The sequence below is a fragment of the Corvus hawaiiensis genome, chromosome 3 (assembly GCF_020740725.1).
Source record: "Corvus hawaiiensis isolate bCorHaw1 chromosome 3, bCorHaw1.pri.cur, whole genome shotgun sequence".
Lineage (NCBI taxonomy): Eukaryota > Metazoa > Chordata > Aves > Passeriformes > Corvidae > Corvus > Corvus hawaiiensis.
In genome coordinates this window covers 45,747,007-45,772,699 of record NC_063215.1, presented here as the reverse complement: position 1 = coordinate 45,772,699, position 25,693 = coordinate 45,747,007, and the positions used below count along the sequence as shown (strand labels likewise).

General features: G+C 41.4%; 1 protein-coding gene across 5 annotated transcripts in view; it reads right to left on the bottom strand.

The window, feature by feature from the left end:
* PRDM1 (PR/SET domain 1) overlaps positions 1–25,693 on the bottom strand; it is a 102,738-nt gene that overhangs the window by 33,565 nt on the left and 43,480 nt on the right. The window lies entirely within an intron of this gene.

Genomic DNA, 25,693 nt, shown 5'->3' with positions numbered 1-25,693 from the left:
ATTTCTACTGCTTTTATCATAGGGATAATGAACATTCAGCCACGCCTTTAATTTGAAACATAAAACACCAAAACTCACATCTGAACAGCAGAACTCAAAATTGATGCTTTTAACCAACAAGACTATTTTGATTTTTTTCCTAGTTTGCTAGAGGGCAGCTCCCTTCTCCTATGCACAGCAAACTCCGTGTAAAGATTTTTCTTTATGGAGTTACGTCGTGATCCTAAACCTCCAAGGTGTAAAGTCAAGTTTTAATGCATCTTCTGGCTTTACAGTTGGCCATGAATATATGGATTGCAATTGTTCCTTTTGCCCTGCCTGGTGTCTAACAGCATGATACAGGAGACCAAAGCCTCAACATTTTTCTGATGGTTTTCTGTCCACTGTTAAATCACTTTCCTTCAGCAAACAAATCACACAACTTTAGTGTCGGGATTATAAAAAGAATCAATTGAGGACTAACTGATTTCAGGTGGTTAGTGGAGAAACTTTGATGTCCTTTTATTTCAGTGAGCTATGGGTACAACACACAGAGAAAATTTACAGACAGCCTGAATTCAGTTGGAAAACATATCTAGTTCTTGTTCTGCTTATACATTCTGTGAGTGTGTAATTAAAACTATCAACATGAAATGAGTAAACATACCAAAATCATAAGCACACAAAAGACCTGAAAATAAAACGAGTTTGATTTGTGACATGGATTTGGGTTTACGTGAACTGAAAAAACCATTCTGTTCCCTCAGTTACATACAGTCTGATTCACAATACCATCTGCCAACTAACCACAAACAATTGAAAAAAAAAAAGACAAAAAAGAAAGGAAGAAGAAAGGCTGGTGTTGCTAGTATATTGTTGGAATTGTGCAGTTTCTGATAAGCTGGTTGTGTTTTCTCAAGTCAATGATTTCATCTCTGCTGGGTGTCAACATTTACACAAGAATAATTTGGGGGGTCAGAAAGACATCAGCAAATGAGATTTCAAAAGGTTTCATAACAGCACAGATTGCTCAAACCTAGGGAAAGGAGGGTTTCAGCTTCCAGAAGTTCACTCTTCTGCTTCTTCATTCCTCCTTCCCTGAAGCTGAGTCAAAGTTCTGTAAAAACCTACAGCCAACCATCAGATTTGCAAGACAACAGACGCACATTAAAACCCCCAAGTTTTACAGTGAGACAAATATTCCAAAATGTCGGTAAATGGAGACCTATTATGGTGCAAACTCAGGCATTCTCTCAGTTGGTAGGAGATGCCAGGAGATCTAGGATCGTGTACAGAAACTCAGTTCTGCAGTCCTGGCGTAAGATGCACCATCTTTTTCTCCACCTCATTCGGCGTTTAGAAAGAAGAGTGCTGACTAGAAGAGCCGTTTTCCAGATTTTTTCTCTCTCCTTTCTCCTTGAAAGGCCCAGTGCCTTACTTTAACCACAGACCATTCAAATGAAGACAACCAATTTTGTCTTGTATTTTTCCGCTTTGCTCATCAGAACAGCAGCACTTGAACACTTCGCAAACATCAAATAATGACTAATCTGATTTTCACAATACCTCCCCCATATGTTGATGAAGGTATTATTGCTATTCTCACTCTGCAGAAGGGGTATGGAGACACAATGACATTAACATCAAAAGCATACATTAATTTTGGGATGCAGAGCAGCCGATTGACTCAGAACAGTGCATTATTTTCTATGTTCAAAGCATTTCTCTTCCTGGCATCTGTGATGGCTCTATATTTTGCAGGGCTTCACATCAGGCACCCAGAAAGATGTCAAAATTATTGCCCACCTGCAAAAGGCTTTGCTGAGGTGAATTGGCATGAATCTTGTTCAGAATCCTATTCAGGTAAGAATAATACGTAGCTCTTCAGAGCAGAGCGCACCTGCTCAGAGAAGAGTAGCACTTCTTCCTACCATGGCTGCCTTGCTTCCTTACGCAGCAGCAAATGGGATGGCGGGAAGAGGTGTCTTAAAGATAACATTTTATTACACCACCCCAATTCATCTCCCCTAGCAAGCCTGTCGTATGCCTGAATGAGGCAAGTAGCCAGTTAACAGTAATTAAATGAGTAATTAAAGACTGTATCATAATGCATAAGAGGATCAAATTGGAGTTAGGCAAACAACCTTAAACACTGGAGAACTTGAATTTGCAATTTTAGTAAGGTTTTTCTACAGTTTTTATGCTGATTTTTGAAACTGCAAATAGAAAAAGCAGAGATCTCATGACCTAGCACTACTCTGATGCCTACACAGATCAAGAATGGAGCTGAGGTACTCTGATCTGCCATAGGCAGACCTCCACAGGGACGCTGGCAGACCTGGCTCAAAGCAACCATATGCTTGTTTTTGGCAAGGTCAGCACAAGCATTGTAAGGGATAGGACACTTCTGTTGGTGGGTTTCATCAGGTGACAGTCTGGCAGCAGAGGAATGACTGCTTTCAGGCATCTTGATTTCATGCCAGGTGTGGTGTGGAGTTTTTTCTTCCTCTTCCAGTGCTCGACTCAGACTTCTGATTGGTTTCCTTGCCCAGCAAGTCCTCAGCTTGTTCCTCCTGACCCCTCTTGTAGTTTCCCTTTCCAGTCACTCACATCTACCACTCCCACACCCAGGCTCCTGTGCGCCAAGTCTTCTCATCAAGCCAGTTTCAGTCCCTCCTGGTTCCTCATCTGCACTGCACTTCTTTCCTGTCCTACTTTAAGCAAACATGGCAAGCTCTGCATCCCCATGTGCCCCTGCCTGCTGACCAGGAGACCTGGCCTCCACAGCCTCCTCATCAGTGTGGTGCAGTCAAGTCTCCAGGCATCTCCTGGTGCTCCTGTGCAGGCATGTTGCCCTGAGCTCAGTTCACACATTGAGCAGACATGGTGTCAGGCCAACTGGAACTCCTGTCACTATGTTAGTATGGCAGTGAGCCCGAGCTAATAAGCCCTGGTGAGAAGCCGGATATATTAGCTTGGGCTTAGCACCATGCTAATGCAGCCAGGCAGCTTTTGGATCAGAGCTGGCTTACATCCCACCCGCTTTTAACACCGAGCTTGCTTGTCTTCGTCCACAATAACCCATAAAGATAAATCCCTTGGTCTTGTACTTACCTTACTCTCAGTTTCCCTCTTCCCTGACACTGCTGATCTCCAGGCATAGTCTCTCCTCCTTCATAATCCCCTCCAGGTTCAGCTCTTGTCCGTAGGCTTTCAAAAACAGTCCCTTTTGATGACTCTCTGGCCTCAGGATGGTTTGCAATGAGCATGTGCTGAACATGCACTCCCTCTGCTCTTGGTTCTGGTGTTTCATTCTAGGCCTAAAAGTGTTAGCCCATTGATGGGACCATGATGCCCTCCTGCAGCTCCTGGGAGGGCTGCTCTGCCAATCCTCTAGGCTGGCTTCTAGCTCAAAAGCAATTCTCCTGGGCATGGGAGTCAGAGATGGAGGTAGGGACAGGACCAGAGTGTGTTCTGGTCTTGCTCTGACAGAGACCCAGTGCAAATGAAGCACATGTGGAGATCCATTAACTGGGAAGTGCTCCTGGCAGAGGGGATGGCATTCGAGCACCCCAGACAATGCCAGTCACCACCCTCCCCTGCCACATACGCTGCCCTTCCCCCAAGCCACTGAACCTGTCATTCAAACTTGTGCTTCAAAAGATGGTGGAGATTACTTTTCAACAGAAAACTCATCACACTCCTAATGTTAGCAATACAATTTTTGTCACAGCCAAATTCTTGGAAATGACGGAATAGATTTTGGGGGAAAATGCATCCACAGGAAAGGAAAATGCAAGAAACACCTGAGCCACACATTAAGAATTTGGTAGATTTATGAGAACCTAAAAGTGAGATCTCCCAATGCAAATTGTCTGTCTTAGCAACTGGTGATGCTAGCAGGCTACTAGATATTAGTTCCCTGAGATTTATTTTAGGGGGATGTTATTGAACATTCTCATTTGTATGAGAATGAGAATATTGCCATCAGATACCAGCCACATACAAAGCATGTGCATAGATTTAAACCCTTTTTCAGTGACCCAGGCCAGAGCACTAGAATTTTATTTACTATACAACATGGCAAGGTTTGATAGAGACAGAGAGGATGCTCCTATTCCAGCAAGTTTATACAAATTTCTCCTTTTCTTGTACTAAATCCTAATGGGCAATGGAATGCTGAGACTCCTATTTTTCATCACTGGTAAGATTAGAAATATAAACAAGTGACTAGGTGATTGCAGTAGCTTGCTGTAATAAAACCAGATCCCTGAATGACTAATCTCATCACCGAATAATAGAAAAATTTTTTTTAAAGATTAATTTGCACCAGTCTGTCCAGCATATCCTCTCATCTAAAATTATTAGCACTACGTGCACACAAATCAGGCAACGGGGAGTAAGGGAAGCTTGCAATCAGACCTAATGTCTTCCCTTCCTCTCAGCCCCCAGTACAGGACAGCCACTTCCTTTCTACAAACGCTTTGCTCAGATCTGTACGCAAGACAGGCCACATCTTCCGGGGAGGCTCAAAGTCTTTGCAGACGCACAGTTGCCTTCAAAGCATCACTGGAAATCTGTGTGGGAAGACTCTAAAATATTAAAACCATCCTATACTCTTTCCTTCTAAGCCAAAACCAAACCCCCTCTAAACATCTATCACTTCTCTGCTCAGTTTATTCTGGGCTGCAGAATAAACTTTCTGACTACCGAAAAAGGTACACACATGCATAAGCTGCACCACATGTGCAAAGGAAAACAAATAGAGAAAATATGTGTGTCCTTTCCAGGAAGATGGTTCTTTTCCAGAACATTAAAATTATGCATAAGCATTTCCCCTATTACCAAAAGGAGGCAAAAAGAAAGCTGGTGTGAAAAAAATGCGCTTCTAAGTGTAGCTTATGTGTCCTAAATCTGAACTGACTTACCTTTGAGATCAACACTTCATTGCCATCTTGCCTGATTTTCTTCTCCCACAAGTAAACACTAGCCCTCTAGCAGATTCGTAAGTCATTTAAGCCATTGCCTTCAGTTTTAAGAAATCCCCATCTGAAAGTTTGCTACGGCACTTGTAACCACAGCCCAGCAGTGAGCAGGACGCAACACTGCTCCTCCTCACGCAGTGCTTGGGCAGACCAGAGATTGTCATGTTTTCTGTTTCCCCATTTCTACCGTGAGAGCCGGCCTGTGCAACAGGATGACTTTCAGAGACACATCCTTCATACCCTCTCCTTGCTGCCAGATGTCCTCTGCAGCCAGTTCATTGCTTTCATTTTGTATTTCACAACAGTTTAACAATTGTAATAGAAATTCCCAAGTGACTACTCCTGAAAAAAAAAGTTATTATTCTTAAAGAAGGTGGAGAGGCCAAAAGAGTTAAATCTCAGTTAAATCTTCTGAATTTCTCTAACTTGATATTTCTTTCTGACTGTCAAATCCAGATTTCTGCCAGTCCTTGATATATTTATAACTGGATCCCTTTGAAATATGGTCAAACTGACAAGGTGTGGGGCAGTACAATAGAGATGCTATTTCCCTGAAATACCTGGCACATTTTCACATTTGCACAACTCACTGTGCAGAGAAAAGAGGGCACTAACAGACCTTCAGAGGCTCCTGATCAGTTTCTGTGGATAAATGCTCTGACCCCACAGATAATGATGAGGATGAATCAATTGGTTTAAGTCTGGCAAGGAAGTAAAGACAAACAGTTACCAGAAATTCAGTGTACATACTGGTTACTGAAAGCAGGCAAGGCACAAGGAATTTTTTTTTCTGATTAATTTACATAAAAATAAATTTGACTTTTGTAGAGTTGATGTGATTTTGCAAATCACCACATCGAAGACATCTAAACAAAGTCCATCTGCATGTTTATAAACATGTACAAGTGTTTAAGGGACACAATATGTTAAAAAAAAGTCAACAATAATGGTTAGGCTATGCTTCCAATTATATTCTTTCTTCAATTAGTCTTGAAGAAACTAACACCTCTATTAATCATTTCAATTAACTCCACGCACCACATGACATCCGCACCAGCAGCCCATATGTTGCATTCCAATCACCCAAATATTAAAGCCTTTTTAATTGATTGATCTAAAGAACATTCAACAGGCTCAAGGTGGCAGCCAGCCAGGAAATCCCAAAAGAAGATGACAAAAAGGTGGGGGTGCTAAACCAGCTTCCCAATTTGTTTTTCCTCTTCCTCCAGGGTTCACTAAGTTAATCCAATCACAGCCCATAAAGCCCCTTTTTAATAAAATAAATAAATAGATAAGAGAACACACATGTTGGCTTTCCCCCAGAGAAGCCCCCTCCGCTAAAGCTGGAGAGCCATCCTGTTAAGAAAGTGCTGCATAGGAGGGTGCATTTTTTATCCAGCAGAAATATTTAGCTTGGCCGTCCGCCAGGGAATGCTGAAAGAATAGACTGAATTAGGGGATTTACCTTCCACGTGTTTGGCACGCGTCATTAGAGGCTCTGAAGAGCTTGACTCTTTCGCTCTCTCACTCTCTGTTTTTACTCCCCCCACCAGAGCTTTGATGCAGAGAATAAAGTATGAGCTATAAGAGCAGTTGATGTGTTGCAGTTCTAAATGTTGGCACGGGGGCTTTTGTGCTGTCGAAGAAAACCAATGCCCAGTTTCTGAAAGTTTTGTTTTGGTTTTTTTTAATTCCAGTCAGGTATAGGGTGATACATTTTAAAAGCACTTGGTTTAACACAGAGAAAAAAAAGCATGCTGTTTTTCTTTCTCTCTTTTCCTAACAACAACAACAAAAATGTTTTTGAAGTTTTCTGTAGACAGATTTAAACTTGGAGAAAGTGGCTTAAAAGTAAATTCCATAAGTGAAACTCCAACCACAGAACATTTTAGGAGCTCATTTGAAAGGTTAGTTTTGTAACAATAACCCAGGAATTGCTCTGTCATTTGACTTTTATATGCTGTCATGTGGACTTACGTTATTTTAAAAAACACTTCTTTACCTAACTACTTTGGTCTTGCAAAAACCTATTAAGATCTATAACCAGAACATGTTAGTAGAGGTGGTTGGTCTATACCTCGAGTAATTTGAGCACCTTCTCAGAATTTCTAATTTGTGAAAGGAAAGATTATATTTTAAGTTAGCCTCTGCCACCTTAACTTAGGCTGAGGAAAAAAAAATAAAAGGAAAAAACCCGCAGTTTCCAGATGAATAAAAGCATGGAGGTCCTTAAACCAACAGTAAATGCAAATGTTTGTGTCTGGCACATGTGCCAGCCCTGTTTACAGGGCAGAGTCTTGCAGGACTCCCAGTGCCACTAATACCCATTCAGTGAGCTGGTGTGAGCACTGGAAGAGCCCTGCTGCAGCTGCCTCTGCTGTACTGTCTCATCACAGTATCAGATAAATACAGGCCCTATTCACTCACAGTTTTTATTGCTATTGATTAAAACAAATCAGTTTAGACACTACTTGCTGACATGCTTACTCAAAGCAAGATTCAAACACAGTTTCTGAACTACAGTCCTGGCTGTATCTTTATATCATCTTCACTTGCAAGAAACCTGGGTCTGACTTCAGTTCAACTAAATTCATGCCACCACATCACGTGTGAATTTTCATCTCTCTTTCAGTAAAACTAATTCATTGGGCCTTGTGTATCACAAGATCCTGCAGGTTGCAGAAAAGAAACTTAAGGGATGGATACTAGCCCTCAGATGAAAATACAAGACAGTAACTCCAACATCAGAAGGGTGCTGAGGACCATCTCCCTGCTGAATGCAAAACACCTCAGCTGTAGGGACCTCCTCTTAGCTTAAGGGCAGACCCATAGTTTATCACTTCTTAAGTAAATCATTCATAATTCATAGCCAGGTTGAAAACCACACAAATAATGAGCTCTCAGTATTACTCAGCGGAAAGTGAGAACTGGAGTTTTCCACCTAAACCCGTAAAGGCTGACAAGTTCAGACATGGTTTTGTGAGCTCCTTCCTGGACCCCATGTTTTTTATTCAATTTAAAGAAAGCTAGGCAGCCACTTCCCCCGTCTTTGAAGTAAAGATGTTTACATCCGTGCTAATAATACAAACTACCCCTTCTTTTATCAAAGGCTTCAGCAATCGCAAAGGCTTTTTTTTCATCACAAGGAAAAACGGCAAAAATAAAGCTGCCTAGTTCTGCTGCTAACAGGGCAGGTTTGGCTCTGTACATGCCACACATGCCAGCCAGTGCCCAAAGCACTTTGTAAATTCATAGAATTGTTTCAGTTACCAAAGACCTTTAAGATCATAGACCTTAAAGATCATTCCATCCATGAGCCCAGCACCACCAAGTTCACCTCTAAGTGTTCCCAAGTGCCACAGCTACATGGCTTTTAAATACCTCCTCCTAGGATGGTCACTCCACCACTACTCTGGGCAGCCTGTTTCAGTGAAGCTTGACAACCCTTCCAGTGAAGAAATTTTTCCTAATATATCCAATCAGAACTGCCCTTTGTGCCCGTTGAGGCTGTTTCCTCTTGTCATAGAGAACAGTAAAGTCCTCATTGAATGGCTTTTTCTCCAGGCTAAACCACCTCAACTCCCTCAGCTGCTCCTCATTAAGGCTTTTGCTCCAGATCCTTCAGCAGGTTTGCTGCTCCTCTCTGGACTCTCTCTGGCACTTCCATGTCTTTCTTGCAGTGAGGGGCCCAGAACTGGACACAGTGTTTGAGGTACAGCCTCACCAGTGCTGAGCACAGGGACAATCACTGCCCTGGTCCTGCTGGCCACTCTACTGCTGATCCAAGCCAGGATGCCCCTGGGTTTCTTGGCCACCCGGGCACAGGCTGGCTCATGTTCAGCCACTGTCAACTGGCAAACTCAGGTCCGTTTCTGCTGGACAGCTTCCCAGACACTCTTCTCCCAGCCTGTAGTGTTACATGGGGTTCTTGTGAACCAAGTGCAGGAGCTGGCATTTCACTTTGTTGGGCCTCATGCAATTGGCCTTGGCCCATTGATCCAGCCTATCCTGTCCAGATCCCCCTGTAGAGCCTTCCTACCCTCCAGCAGGTCAGCACTCCTGCCCAACTTTGTGTCATCTGTGAACTGACTGAGGGTGAACTTAAACCCCTTGTCCATGTAGTTGATAAAGACATTAAACAAATCTGGCCCCACTATTGAACCCTGGGGAACCCCACTGGTGATCGGCCACCAGCTGGATGTAACCACCATTCTCTGGGCCTGGCCATCCAGACAAGCTTTTACCCAGTGAGGAGTGCCCCTGTCCAAGCCATGAATAGCCAGGAGATTGCTGCGGGAGACAGTATCAAAGGCTTTACTGAAGGCCAGGTAGACAACACCCACAGCCTTTCCCTCATCCCCTAAGTGGGTCACCTGGTCATAAGGAGACCAGGTTAGTCAAACAGCACCTGACTTTCATAAATCCACACCAGCTGAGCCTGATCCCCTGGCTCTCTTGTGTATGTCAAGATGATCTGCTCCACAACCTTTATGTTTCCAGGAGAGCATCTTTGCTGCTAACTGAATCTCCAGATCACCGGCCATGCATAATTTGCATACTGTCCACTAGTAGCATTAGGAACTGCAACAGATAATTCCCCATCAGTTGTTTCCACCTTATCAGAAAACAGAGTATGTGCTCTGGACTGACAATCCCAAATGGGAAAATTCCTCTGTGGAAAGACTGTGGGTTTAATAAGGGGTAATAGTGAATGAACCACTGACAGTAGCTCAGTTGGTTAGAGCATGGTGCTAATAATGCCAAGGATGTGGGCTTGATCCCTATATGAGCCATTCACTGAAGAGATGATCCTTATGGGTCCCTTGCAATTCGGAATATTCTGTGAATTAAGATGTGGATGCTGCAGGCTCACATTCCATGACAAAGTGCCACAGGGCAGCATGTGCTTCTCAGTGTGAACCTGTAAAGAAGGGCGTTCAGTTTTCCCCATGCCACTGGCACAGGGCTGCCATCCTGTAAAACACCCACTCACACAAAAGGTGCATTTCTGCAGCTCTGGCCCCCATCACATATGGTCCCAGGAACATGTGGCTTTATGTGACTATGACTGGAAACTGCCTGCCTCCTTTGCCTCTTTAGTAGATATAGTGAGGCCAAGTGTATTTCGGTATTGTGATTGATACTTTGAAACTTAGGTCAAATAACAGAGAGCATTGGCCTGACAATATCAGTTCAGTAGCAAATTGCTTGATGTATTTGTCACCATTAAGACAAACTTGTGTCTAAATACAGTCTGCTTATCCTATTTACAGAATAAAAATATGACCTTTAATGTGAAATAAAAGAGCTCTTTTTTCCCCCCCACGTCTCCTCCGTGTTTTTAATTAAAACCACGAACCGACACATGTATCCATCCTTCCTTCTGCAATAGCTTGGGATTCCACTCTCAAATACTATACAGATAAAACGAACATTTATGTGTTAGCGATTCAGAGTGCAGTAAATTCTCCTTTCCAAACCTGCCGTCTTCATTAAAATCTTATTTGCTTTGTAATCTCCTTTGATCGCTAAAGTTATAAGAAGCCCCCTCCTCTTCTTTTGATACTATCAGTGTAGCTTTTGACCAGAGAGCGTGATGAATTAAATGTATGACAGATATGACAGGTGAGGAGTGCTTGGAGAGGGCTTAAACAGCAGGGATAAGACAAAGCCCCCATTTAAGAACAAAACCCCTACCCGATGGCTAGCCCGTTAATGACCAACCACTCTATTTGTCCTGGTGGATGAGGAGCAAGCTGATACTACAGACAAAGCTTTGTTAGCCACGGGGCTGTTCTTCAATCAGGCCACACAACCAACTAATTGAAATGCCCAGTTTTTCCCCCTCAGGATTTGATATACAAGCCAGGGGGTTTGTAGGTGTACTCTTTTCTTTTTCTTTTTTCCCCCCTGTAATGTATTAATTCAGCCACCACAAGTTTACAGCTGGACTAAGTGGAATTACACCATATAAACCTAAAAATCTATCTGCAGGGATCCAGCTAAGCCCTGGAGAGAGACAAGTCCAGCAATACAAATCCAAGGAAATTTGGAAGTCAATCCATTAGGATTACCAAGCCTTTGATTTTGGAAGTCACAGGCTCAAAATATGGAAGTGATGAACTCTATCTTCCTTCATTTTAGCCTCTTGTCAGAGGACTTATTGACCCCATTGGTTTTTTTTTAAACACATTGAAAAATGTGGACAGAATTTTATTGGGTTTCCACTATATTTTTAATGAAGGAAGACAGGAAAATATCTTCTTTCCTGAGCTCATGGGTAACACACCCTTTAAAATTTCATATTTTTTTTCATATGTATTTTCTACATATTTAAAACTGCCACAAGCAAATCATCACTCTTCTCATCAGCTAAAGGCCCCTGTCCCCCTCTTTAAGGCTCAGGTTAACTTCCAGCCTGGTGTGCTGTACCTAAATGCAGAGCTTCAGGGTCCAGTAACTGTAAACCACTGGCTGCTTCCCAGACATGAAGAAATCTCTGTGCCCCCTGCAGACCAGGATTATATTCTCAATGGGCAGTCTCTCATTTTAGCCTACCAATCTGTGGTTAGCAGAAGGCCAGGAGTTTCCAGGGGTAGGTGCCAATGCGATATTCATTGTTAAACCCAAATGGGAAAGAAAAATTAGATTTTAGGGATGTAGTAATGGTCTGGGTATAATGGAAAACACTACCTGAAACAAGAGGAGTTTTCACTTTCAGAAGAAATTCAGTTTTTATCTCTTTGCTCCTTCCTGTCCTGCCCTCACAGTGTGCTGTGGTTGAATAACTCGTGCTCATGTCAGGAAACCTGGGTTCTATTCTTAGCTCTTCCACGGGCCTAGTACATGGCTTTCAGCACACCTCATACCCTTTCCATGCCTCAGTTTCCCTGTATAAAAATGCAAATATTCTTACCTATTTCAGAAAAAGTGTAGTCCAGCGCTTTAAACCATAGAATTAAGATATCTGAAATCTCAAACTGATTATGCTATCAATTTTTGCTGTGTTTGAAGCAACTACCCTTGCCGACCCAAGGGGTCAGCTTCCCCTGGGAAATGCTGAATGGCCAGAACTCAGGCTTCCCAGTAGAACATATGTGCTACTTTTTGAGTAAGTGGTGTTTCTGTCTGGATAAGAGCCCAGCCTCACCTCACAGTGAGACCACTCACATGGAATGCAAAAGAAAAGACAGTCCAAGCTACAGCCAGCAAAGCTTTTGGGAGCTGCTCTCACTAGAAGGCCACGGTGACCTTCTCTCCAAGTGCTTGTCTGCAGACCACCCAGCAGAGCTGTCCTGACTCTGGCTCAGCCATTACAGTCCTAATTCAGCATGTGGAGGCATAAGGCTAAAGTTCCAAAACTTCACCATGCGGGACAAAGGGCTGAAATGATAGCTTTCTTCTTCCCCAGGGAGCACTCTGGAAGTTTTGGCCATTATGCAGCAAACCACTGTGTCTCTCACGCTCTCTCCTCCTCCACTTTTCCTTCATGAAAAATGCCTCAAAGTTTTGAGCCCATTCAACTTGGAATAAGTAGCAATTTGAACACTTTTGGAGGGCAGAAAAAGCACTTCCTGTCCAGCTCTATCTCATGGTTCTCTGACTCACTGGACACTCGCAAAGGTTAATTAAATAATGCTTAAATATTCATGATACATAAGGTCCCAGACAAATGATGTGTTAACATTATGATGCATAAAAGGGTCATTCAGTGAGAAAAACCTTGTAGAAATAAAGAGGAGAATATTGTTAACCTCACAGAAATACTCATTTTTTCACTACAGACGCCAATAAAGCTAGGCAAAGTTGTTACCAGGATTGTCACTAACCTTGTACTGAAAAAAAACAGACTTATTTTTAGAAAAAGAGCATAGGGATTCAGATCAATAAATTAAGGGGAAGGGGGTGTGGGTACAAAAAACCCCATTAATCTGGTGTATTTTGTTTTTGAATGTGCAGATCTGAACGGAAGCTGCATTTTTTCAGACAGCTTTCCAATCTCCCTATTAGATATAATGTTATAGTCTTATTACACATGTTGCCTACTAGATGTGCTCTGACTTTTATAGATGTCAACCCCATTTCTTAATTCAAGACATTTGTCTCTTGTGATCTCTGCGCCTCTGGGTTAGAGTTCCAGCCAAAGAGGTGAGCCAGCTTTGTATTTGCAATGCAGCCATAAAATCCTCTGGTGCTACATCCCTGAAAACTGCTGCTGCCCTGCAAAAAGGCCTGGATTTTGTCTGTCTGCAGCTCAGCACCCAGAAAGGACATTTTGCAGAAGGGCTCAGTGGACATTCAGGAAAACTGCTTTCAGGACCTTATCTGAAGGACAATACTTAACTTTCACCACCTGGGCCTGGCCCCTGAAGGAAAACAGTCACACTCAATTATTGTCTTTTTCTAGACAATTACTATTTAATCAAACCTCCAGCTGATATTAACTGGTGGAAAAAAGGCTATTTTTAGTCAGGACAGTGATTCCCCCTCACTCCTTTCATCTATGAGTAATGTATTTCCTTTTGCTCTCAGTACCACAAACCAGTCCACACCAGATGCTCAGTATTAGGTAAAATTAAAAATGTGGGCATCATACCCTTTGAAAGATGCTTTGAACTCAAATTAATATACCTAAACCCACTATTTAAATTAAAGATATCCTGTCTCTCTGCTGTGTAGTTTTCCCTTTTATCAGAAGGGGAATTTTAGTCCATTTAAAAGTTTTTTGGTTCAGCTCCACAGACCACGCTTTGACTTAACAACACATTGTAATTTCCTTTTAGCCACAAGAATAAAGGAAATGTATAGAAGCAACACCATAATCTTGTCAAGCACTCTCTTTCGTTTCCCTGAACAAGCCTGTTTGAGAAAACGTGAAGCCTAAGATTTTTAAGATGCTATCTGGAAGATGTTTAGATCATGGAACACTTTTATTGAAAACAGACGTATGTATTTTTATGCATCTACTGATGTACCCACACACATAAAATATATGCCTACTAAATTCTTTTATGGACAAGAACAGAACAGCCTGAAACCTGAAGAGGATTTGCAGAGTTCAATCCTCTTGCCTCAGCATTTTACCTTTTCCAGACTTTTGCCCAGAATCTGCATGGATACTTGAGAAAGCCCCACCAGGGAAGTAACAACCAGGGAGCGCCTGCACCCAGACTCACCTGTGAGCAGGGCTCTCTAACTGCTGTCAGAAGTAACAATGTGGGAGCAATGTAAAGTACATTGATTTCTCATGTATCTCTATGTATATATTTAAAATGTGCTCCTGCATTACTTGTGCCGTTTATTTGCATCTTTGATCTTTTTCAAAACATAATTATTTAAGTGCAACTTCTCTGCTTCTGGAGCTACAGGACTTGAGGCAGTTTGCTGAACATACTTGGACGTAACATTTCGTAAGCAAACACCATGCACCTTCACATTCAGTCCATCCCCTCCTGATGTCTCCCTTGATGTCATCACTGACAACGTTCAAACTACAGGCAGAGGTGTAAGAGCTGCCTCTTCCCTTTGGCACTAAACCATGGAGCTGTGAGTGCCCTGGTTTAGGCTCCATGGGACCAGGAGCCATGTCCTGTCACACACAGCAAGCCTGGGAGGCACCCACACATGCTCTGGGGCATCCAAGTGTGCGTGGGATGCTGTTCCCTCTGCAGACCCTGAGGTCTCTTGGTCCTTGGCAGCTTTGCCAAGGGGCTGGTGAGGCACTGGAGGGCAGCTTGACCCTGGCCACAGCATAGGGAGGGGGATCTGCCAGGAGAAAACCCACCCGCCAGGCTGTAGAAACGGATGCTGCTGAACCTGCTGTACTGGACAAGTGGAGAGGTAAGAGTTGGCTGTGCTAATGATGCCACGGAAACTACTTCAGGACAAAGCAAAAGAGCAAGTTACGTGTCTGCAAGTTCTCTCAGTGCCAGTTAGACAGTGATAGTAAGAAAGTTTATCCCCAAGAGCTTTCTCCTCACTGAAGGTGTTGAGTTAACTGGAGATGACCTCTCACTGACCCACAGGCAGCATCTGCAAGTGGTGCGCGGCAGTGGCGGCCAGGAAGCGCTTCTCACAAGCAGCGCCCTTTCAAAACACCACTCCGAAAAGCAACAGCTGAGGTGACCCTGGAGTCAGCTACCCAGCCCCATCCAGCATGGAGGACTCCCTTCAGTCTCCCTTCATCCTTCTGGGATTTCATCCATCTTCATTTGCTTTTTCTTGCTGCCATTTCCTCTGACTTTTCAAGCTGGGGACACTGGTAGCTATTATTCATTCTCTTGTTTCTTACCAGCCATGCAGCTGAGAGCTGCAACTTTCCAGCAATAAATATCACTACATCAGTTCTTATTTACGCATTATTTTAATAGCTACATTTTTTTCTCAGATACTTCTTGGGCAAAAGCAGGGTTTACTGCATTATTACAGTTTAGAAATCTAAGAGAGAAATATCTCAATGCAATTACTAAGTGCCACTCTGGGTAACCACAAAATAACTTGCTAATGAAAATTCTGAATAGGAATGAAAATACAACTGAGGTATAAAGCAAGTAACTGTTCAAACCATTTGAGTTTAAGCGACTATGAACAAACCTCTTCGTTGTGTACCCTTTTTGTCTATAAAAAGAGTGAAGAGATGAAGCAGCAGAACTTAACGGTTCCATGACAAACAGTGGTGTAAACATGAAGAGATTTTCCAATTTCCAGCTATAACTAACTATTTAGCTCTGGGTAATTCCAATAATTGTAGTCATCAACTTGCAAAACTGCATAACTCGTATTCAGTTGACATGAATTTGAGTAATCTTGTTGCTACGTCTGGTTAAGAGAAGACAGATAATAATATATCTCGGTTTCAGAGTAGGGAGGGGGAAAGCTAGCCCTTCTCTTCCTCTCTGCTTCTCAGTGGTTCAGGGGGAACAGGGGAGAAATAGAGCTGTTGTGAGGGGAGTGAATTAGCATGGGAGATGAAAAGGCAAGCAGGAGTCCTGGTAGCAGATTTGGGCATAGGATGATGTTTACTATTCTAAGAACAGCCCCCAAAACTCTAATACCTCATCTTCCCTCCCCAAATGTGAGAAGGCAGGCTCTCTAGCTTGCATTAGTGGATAACAGTGGTGAGGAAGGCATACAAATGTACAGCCAGTGACAAGAAGCTCTCAGCTCAATAGAAAAGACACAAAGAGTCCGAGATTTTGTATAAGAGGAAGAGATCTATGACTTCCCCAAGGTTTAACTGAAAGCAGACAGCAAGGATAGGAGGTGAATGCATGAGTCCTGAATCGCAGCCCTTTGTCTCTATCACAAGACCCTCCTTCCTCTTGAATATTTTGCACTATTTAGGGTAATCAAGAAAAAGAGTGCTTTGCCTTCCTAAAACAGGGAGAAGGGCAGTGGGTTCCAAAGGAAAGACAAACCTTGCTATTGCCCCAGAAGCAGTGTTGTTTCCTATGCTGGTCGTGTGTGTTGAATCAAGACCAATGTCGATTGCATTAGGTTAGAAAATGCAGAGCCTTTCTTACAAAAGATGCAAGAGAGCATGTCTAACCATGCAGCATGCTCTGTTGCAAAGCCTGCAGAGCCAGCTCCAAGCCCCACTGGCTGTGAAAACTGTAGTGTCCTGACGGGTATGGCGGCACCAAGAGAGCAATGTGGATACATTAGCAGCTAAGTTAATAAGCTTTACAGCTCAGAAAGGCACACAAATTCATGTTCAAGGACATACACTGTTTCTAAGGCAACCTCAATCACTCCTCATACTCTTGAAGGCTGCTGAACCTTGTTTCATATGCAAGCATGATCATCTTGCTTTCTGGTTTTGCCAAGGTTGAGAAAGGATGTGGTTGTGCTCTATCAATGTGTCATGAGGTAAACAGCAAGGAGCCATTTCTTGAGTTTTAAGATTTTCCCAAAGAATAAAACTGTCCCAGGCAAATTCAGACAAGAAATTCTTTAGTCTAAGAGGGGCTTTTCCATCACAGCAGTGAGGCAAAAAAATGCCAGCCTTTGTAAGATGGGCCTCATTCCTTAGTAGAACAATTTTTTAATGAAGCTGCCTTTTCTATCAGAAGACTGTGCTAAGTGACTGAGGAGACCTAGACCCATCCTTTCTAACAAGTCTTCTAAGGTATTTCTAAGAAATATCACAGTGGTCTAGACATTCAGATACTTCCAGAAGGGTGAACTAGTAAAACATTATGCAGACATTTTTTTCAGAGCAGACCATACATAATAAGTTTTCCATCTTTGGATAAAATTCTAGCTGACTGAGCAGTATACATGCATGTGCATGCCCATGAACTCACACTATTTTCAGTATCAAGACCATCTTCAAGCAATTTCTCACTCTTATAACGCATTTATCTTATGTAAAACAGATGCATGTCTTTGGGGTAGGCTTTTGTCTTTTAGTCTTAGATTGTGAATACCCCTTTTAATTAAAACGGGAAATACAAATTTCCTCATTTATTTCCAAGCCTGAAGCCCACTAGCACAAGCAGCCATCTGCAGATTCAGCTGGAACCCTTTCAGCATCCCACAATAAGTCTGCTCGTTAAATTAAGGATCTTTGGACAGTGCAGCTCCACTGAGCTGTGCCCTTGTACACCAGCTGGAGCAAAGCTGAACTAGTAGTGCTGCATCTATGCTGAGTCCTGAAACTCCCGTCTCCAACTGGAGTTAAACAGTTACATTATTACTATTTAAAAGCTGCGTAGCTGATGATTATGCCACCCTTGTTGGCAACGCCTTTTAAAGTCTCTGCTCTGTGCTGTGCCTAGTGATGAAGAAAACTAAATGAGGAAAGCAGCAAACATTGCAAATGGAGATTATCAAACTGCACAAGAGGCAAACCGGGGGAGGACACCTACTTATCCTTAATGCAAAATAATTCAGTCCTAACTTTCTCATTAAAATATATATATTTTAAAAGTCTTTCCTTTTCTTCACGTGCCCAAACGAAGGCGGAAGCAGTCATTTCCTTTCCCGATGATGGAAGTGATACCAACTCTTATGTCAGTATTAAGTGAACTTCCTCCATCCATTTCTGTCGAGTTACTGTCATGTGACTCAAATGCGATTATTAAAAGCGGGCTGTTCGGTTCCAGCAAACTAAAGGCTTGCAAGTTTATAGGTACAATTTCTTCAGGCCCCTCCTACGGGTGATCAGATAGGGTGTCTATTGAATGGACTCAAAGAAACACAGTTTCACACCTGTCAGGACTAGATTAATATCCCTGCTAATTGCACTTTAAGAACGGCCAATTAGTTCTAGTTATAGAAGCTTTCATGGGTGAGGGGGAGAAGCAGCCTGTTACCACCATCAGGACTCATTGTTCCCCTGAATAGATTTGTGTCCCAAACTGCGCGTGCCTCAGCGGTTTGACTGGAAGCCCTGCTGCACACCGCTGCAATGACGCCTTTATCCCAGCCCCAAACCCGCTTTAATGATGATAGAGACAGCAGAGGTGACCATAAACATAAAAGGAAAATAAACTAGTGCTTTGCTGAAATTACAAAGCCAGAAATTATTTTCAAGACAGAAGCGGTTTGCTGAAATTTCTTAATAATCCAGACTTATTTTTTGTCTAAGATAAAATCTTGTTTTTACTCTAAAGCGACAGTACTTTGTAATAAAACACTTGCTCCAGCAAGGAAAAGAATGTCCAGTAATGTGCCTGAATTTGCAAAAGGCTGATAAGTGAAGTTGTGGCCTTGAAGTGGCAGCCTGAAGAGTGACACTGCAGCGCCAACACCACCAGTGGGACACTTGAAAACAAATCAGGGACCAAGGGTTAGTCCAGCCATTGGAACGTGACAGGAAGGCTAGTTAATAAACACCAGCTAACCCCCTCAATTACAGCAATAAATTGTTCAATTGGTTAAATGTCCACAGGTTCTGCCCCAAACACCTCTGTGAACTGTTTAATTAGCAAACTCTTGCATCACTGGACAATCAGATCCTGGTGAGCATGGGGGACGCTTGGCTCCTGGGGAGTGAAGGGCGCTGGTGCCCCACACAGCTCGACTCTGCAGGGCTTGTCTTTAAACCACGCAACCTGCTATGTTTTAACAGCTCTGGAGATTATTTGTTCAGTGACACCTATTTTTTAAAACAAAATTAATACTGTGAGGGCAAAATACAGCTTGGTTGCCATTCTTTCCACATCAGTTTTCTGCATTTCGATAAGAAGCCCGTACAAATTACAGCTTCTCACCTGCCGCAAGATTAGATAGCCATGCACGCGAGACGGGTTACGCAGCACACGAGATACTGAGTACCTGGAAACTGCATGTGGTACAAAGCAGACCTGCAGATTAAAAGTCAGCAAGCCTATTTCTTGAAAAGGTTTAACACACTGAATTTGGAATTATCTCACCAAGAGTTAAGAACATTTGAAACATTGCAAAATGATTTATCATGAAGATTATATAAGATAATATAAGATTGCTGGCTAAGAAGAGTATTTAGAGAATATTCATGAGGCATATGACACAAAAGCATTAGAAAATCCTGATACAAACCCAAGTTTTTGGTAAAAGCTGTTTCACAAAAACAAACAAACAAACAAACAAACAAAAAGACCCAAAAAACCCAAACCAAAACACCCCCCAAAAAAACCCCAATCATTTTTTCTCCTGAATAAATCAATAAGTTTAAGTTGATCACTGAGGATCAATTCATAGTTAAAAGACTCATGTAAGTTGCCTTCACTGGACTTCTAATCACTGTGATAAACCACTAATAGTACATATTCTGTTACTAACTAAAAACCACACACTGATGCAGTGGAAAAAAATGTGTGGCTTTTAAATTTGTTTGTATTAATAAGATCCATTTACCAGGAATTTCATGTCTGAAAAACGACTAGCCAAAGGAGATAAGTACTATTTGTTATGTTTAGACAATGAGGAGAAATTACATTTCCCTGATGAAGTTTTCTTAATGAACAAAACCCAAGGTAAATTTATCACAGTTGGGAGTAAAAATAGGTACAGTGTTTGCCTGCGGAAAGCTGTAAGTGATTGCTCCCTGTCTCTCTAGCAAAAGTATTTCTTTGGAAACTGCCTTTAGGCAGAAATGTTCATTTAGAACAAATTTTTTAATAACATTGAAGAAATCTACTATTTTGCACTTCTGCCTGAGAGGTTGAGCCTGGATCCTCAAAGGATATCCAAAGAACAGACACGCAATTCTGTTTATTGGGGAAGGATGTGGTCAGACTATGCCCTGTCCTCTGCTTTGCAAAAATACACAAGTCATTGAACTAAACTCAGGATGCTCCTGGCTGAACTTGGTGGCTCCAGGGATTTGTCTCGTGGTTACTGTGTTCTCCCACTGAGCCACCCGGAGAGCCTCATCACGTAACTCAAGCTCGAAGATTCTCCTCCAGGTACGTGGGTCCACATCCACGCTGGGAAACCTGTAGGTTCAGCGTTGTTACTGCCTCAGGTTTAAGGACATAAATGGTCTTACTTGATTTAACGTGCACATCTTGCACAGCTAAGCAGAGAAAACTCTTGAAATTCGGGTTCACAGGAAGATTTCTGTTGGCTTTACTAGTCACTGGGTCGATCTCGTACAGAGCGATTTGAATGCAAATTTTAATCTTTCTGGTGCCAGACCCCGCAGAGAAAAAATACTTCAGAGAGACTCTTTACTGCTAACAAATGACGTCAGCTACCTCACGTTTGTGCGTAGTGCTTAATGTTAAAGAAAAGAAATAGTTCTGTTAAATTGATGTGTATTACAAGCTGTTCTGTTAAAAGTTGTGTACTGACTGTTGCTGAATATAGGGGTTTAATGTCTGTGCCGCTGGAGTGGGCAATGAAGAACTACTCTGGGTTTTGTTTTTTTCTTTTTCTCTTTTCTTTCTTTTTTCTTTTTTTTTTTTTTTTTCCCCCGTTTAGTTTTGTAGTACTAAGCGAATTAACATCTCTGAAGTCTCGGGGTCTCAGGACAGGCTTTCAGGCGACACCGATTAGCACAGCCTCGCTGAATTAAACAGACTGAAACAATTCAGGCCATTGACAATCCACGGGGGCAGGGTGGGGAGAAACTGCAAATTAGGAAAAGAATAGAGGACACAATACCAGCACTGATGTCCTGGCACACAGCTTTTATTCTGGAGATAGTTTACAAGCAGTTCGTAACCTTTGGACTCCAGACAGTCTGTAGAACCAACAAGAGGAGGTTCAAGATTCGGTCTGAACTTTCCATCGAGCCCCAGCAGTGTCAATATTTGGAGGATGCACAGGAACTCATAAAGTCTCCATAAAATGGATGTTAGTGAAACAAAACAAAATACCCCCGAAACTTGTATTCATAAAGTCCTTTTAGACTTTGTCACTTTAAGCCAAGAAGGTATTAAGGAGATAACAATTTATAACCTTGCTGTGCTTAAAAAGAGGAGTTTCCCTGCAAAAAAATCTAATGCATTTTTGTTTAACAAATCTGGAGTTCAAAAGCTGCTTCTCATTCCAGGTTCCTAACTCTGATTTGCTTCAAAAGTTTTGATTTATAAGTTTAAACTTTTTGCGGTTAATAGAATAACTCCTAGAAATGGTGCTGCAAGTGTGATTTTTCTGCCAAAGAAAAAAGTGACTGGAGAATTCACAAATCAAAATCACTTATGTTCCAGGCCTGTCAATATTTCATTGATCCGTTTAAAATATGTTAATCTTTCTTTCATTCTGTACTATAAATCAATTAAGTTATCATATCAAACCCTACTCTGTCAGGAGAAAATTATTTAAACAAAATAACAAATTAAGGTTTTGTTCTTTGATAGTAATTTTAAAAGACTAAATAAAAAAAATACAGGCATGTAATTTTATTTTGTGAATGAAAGATGCTTAAAATAATCATTATGTATGTCAGAGACTTTCGTGTGATGCTAACTAGGAAGTGACATTTACTATTAACTTAGTTGACAGAGCTTTTGTGCAACCACAGTCAAATTAAGTATACTGTTAATAAATAACACAAAACTAGAAGAAAAAGAGTTGTCTTTTAAGTCTCTCATCATTTTGTTTCTTGTCACATGTTTAATGGTCTACATCACAGGGAACTCAATTAATTAAATGTACTTACAGCAGTGCAAGGGTAACCTAAATGAAGAGGGAACTGAATGCCCAACAATATTTTAACAAAGAATTTTTATCTGGTCAAAAAATACCTTAAATGCATCAAATTGTAAACTTCTGTTCCTGAACAGAGGCTTCTATTGTAGGCAATAAATGCTATACAGTTAAAAATCTATCATTTTATACAAAACTAGCTTGTTTTTAGATGTGGATCACTTCATTCATCAAGGGAGGAAAAGTCAGTCTGAAAAAATAACCCAAATTTCTGATGTAATTAATGTATCCCCTACTAGTCAGGATCAAAAAAATGAAATACCAACTTACTCTGCCCATAACCGTGAAAAAGTGAAACACACTGGGTTTGCTCTAGATATGCTTTTAAAGCCTTCAATGCTGAGTTCTGGATTTCTACCTGTAGGAACAAATAAACTGCTTATTCTTTAAAAAACCCCTCATTTTCATATTTCAAATGCATAGAGGGGAATTTGTATTTTACATTAAAAAAAAAAACAAAGAAAAACCCCAAACAAACCCACACTATTACAACTCATCCAGAACAAGCATTTTTTAAACAGTTGAGATTTAAGATACTAACTCAACCCATTTTATAAGGCAAGACGATTAATCAAGATGATCATACAATGCTATCATTGCAGGAACTGTGCTTGGGTGAGAGGTCTCTCACATACACAAAATGTAGTTTTATGCCTCTATGAAATTCCAGAAAACAAGATTGTTACCCCATATGCCTAATAACAAGCAATTTCCATGAAGTTTTCAAAGCCCCCAGCATACAGGTCCACAGTTTTGACTCACCTTATCTATTAAGTTTTGCCTTGTACAGAGAGCTCAAAGTTTCAGCACTATCTTGCCCCTTCATTCTCCATACAGAGTATCTCCACACTGCAACCTTCTGTGTAAAGCATGATCTTGCCTATTTCTCTCCCCTTTCTCAAAGCCTTAGCACAAAGTTACGCCAGCTATCCTGAGAAGCTTTACACTGCATCAAGCACCTGTTCCAACCACAGTCAGTTAAAAAATCAAAATAACAGCTGAGTTGAGGTCAGCCACCCTACACACTTCAGAACATACTCAGAGACCCTACTACCCTCATCCCTCCTGTCTTGATTTGAGAACAGCAGCTCTAGTAACGTGATGCCTTTCTTCCCTTCCCTGTTTGAGCAGGCAGTGAAAGCCCTCCAGCTGTCTTCTACTCCTAAGAATAAAGCTTTAGTCTCCAACCTGAAGTAGGTTGTCTGCAGAAATAAGACAACTCATCCCACACTGATAGCGTTTGTTTAAGGAACAGCAGATTGTTCAGCAGAGCCAGTTAACCATTAGCTAGCACCCATACAGATCATATTACACTCAGTGTGAATACTTGCTGAGGTATCCTTACATGAAGTTAGTTGAAGACAAGCACTTGGGTCGATCAGTCTTCTCTGGGCATCACTACACAGTAACACCAACACAGAATATCATGATGAACACTGAGCCAGCTCCAGGCACAAATTCAATGTTTGTAGAAAAGATGGTTGTCGAATACCACACTTAAACCACTCAAATTTTTATTCCCAATACCAAAAACTGCTTAGGAGGTATTCATATAAATAAAAACTCATACTAGATGTTTGCAGATTTAACAGACATCCCTAAAAGTGATCCATGCAAATGTTCCCCTACATTCATCCATAACCTGCTCAACTCCACAGGCTGAAAACAGCAGCTGTCTTCTTAAAAAATAATGTAAAGTTACCACACTTCCTAAATTTTTTTTTTCCTAGAGTCTCACAAGTTAATTATTCTGGTCAGAAAACTACTTAGTGCTGCCATTATTTTGTATCAACCTAAATCTTGACAAAAACTTCAGCTGCAACAATACTGTATCATGTCACGTGAATCATTTTGTCAAGCCCAAAGGACAGGATTTATTATTATGGACTTTTATTACAAAACCTTCTAGCAGGCACAAGCAAGAGCACTGTGCCAGGCATCACGATAACGTGCAGAAAGAAACCGCACCAGCTCAAAGAGTTTGAAAGAAGGGAAGTAGCATTACCTTCACAGGACAGAGTGTGTGTTGGGGCTTAGAAAGATTAAGCCCCTTCTCCTGCAACTTCAGACTTAGCATGGCAGCTATTAACATTATAGAACTTTTTATGCATGCCAGGGCTCACCAGCACCAGGACTGAAGCACAAAGGAATGTCAGTCTCCAGTAATTCAGCCTGAAACAGACATAGGAACAGAACGCACATCTCTCCTGTCTCCTACCCACTATTTTAACAGCCCCAGCTTTACCCCCTTTTTACACCTATACACCTCTTTTCTTGTGACAGTTGGTGCTACCCTGTTCCTGGTTTATATTAATTCAAGATCCAAATCTAGTGCGTAGCTTTTCAATCTTCGTAGCACAAATAAGATTAATTTTTAATTTTAAGGCCCTGATTCAGCAAAACATTCAACTACATGCTTAATTCTATCCCTATTCAGTAAAGTACTTAAGTATTTGCTTAATTCTCATTTACTCTGCTGAGACTTGAACATGTGCTTTAAGATAAGCCTCTTCTTAAGTACTTTGCTGAACTAGGGCCTAAACTGTGACCTAGGAGCCGGGAGGAAAAGAAAAAAATAGATCAATAATGTCCAGTGTTATATCCTCAAAATATTAGGTTAGCTGACTGCAAAAGACGAAGAAAAAATAAAAATCACTTTGATTCAAGTAGTACATACAGCTAGTATAGCTGTTGCATTGAAAGAAACGTTATAAAATCTTACTAAAATACGTATCTTCAAAAATTCCTTCTTGTTGCTCATTTAGATCTACAAATATGCCTTATAGCAATGTGTTGAACCTATCACTCGGTCTCAGTTCCATAACTGGAACCTTGAAGTTTTTCAAGCCAGATACCTGACAATTAGGAAAGAAAAGAAAATTTAGAGCAGAATCCAATTTAATAAGTACAGTGGCATAGAATTCAGTTTTGCGTTATCTTAAGAGAAAATTAATGGAGAAATTGGGAAGATGCCAGGGAAGGACTCCATAGTAAAAGCAACAATAAGGAAAAAAGATCGACTCTGGTACTCCACTAAAATAACTGCCAGAGTTTAGTCACCATCAACAGAAACCACGTTTACTACACTTACACTGTGTAATACATTTTCTTGCTAAAAGGTCTCATCATGGGTGGAGCCTTGGGCCAGTGTGGAGATAATACAAGATCGGGATCAAAGAAGCCCTTGGCAGGTAGGGGAAAATGTAACTAAACATCTAAGTTTAGGCTTAGATACCAGAGAAGGCAAAATATTATTACAATTTTATTAAAAAAAAAAAAAAAAAAGTGGAAAAATATATTGGCTAGTGGCTTATTTCTATCTGTCTGTCCTATCCTTATCACCATGAATCATTCCATAAAGCATCTTCCTCCAGTTGTAAGATCCTAAATTAGCCACACATACCCTTTTTATTGCAGGCTCACCGTTCAAATTAAAGGTACCTTGTCTGTTTCAAGGATATTGGTATCAATTCAACAGACATGGCCAGAAAGTACTGGGAAGGTGTAAGTCAGGAAGAGCATCTGCAGATGGAACTTACATCCTATTTCTTCCTACAATCTATCATTTCCTGGCAAAAAGTCTGGTGAAG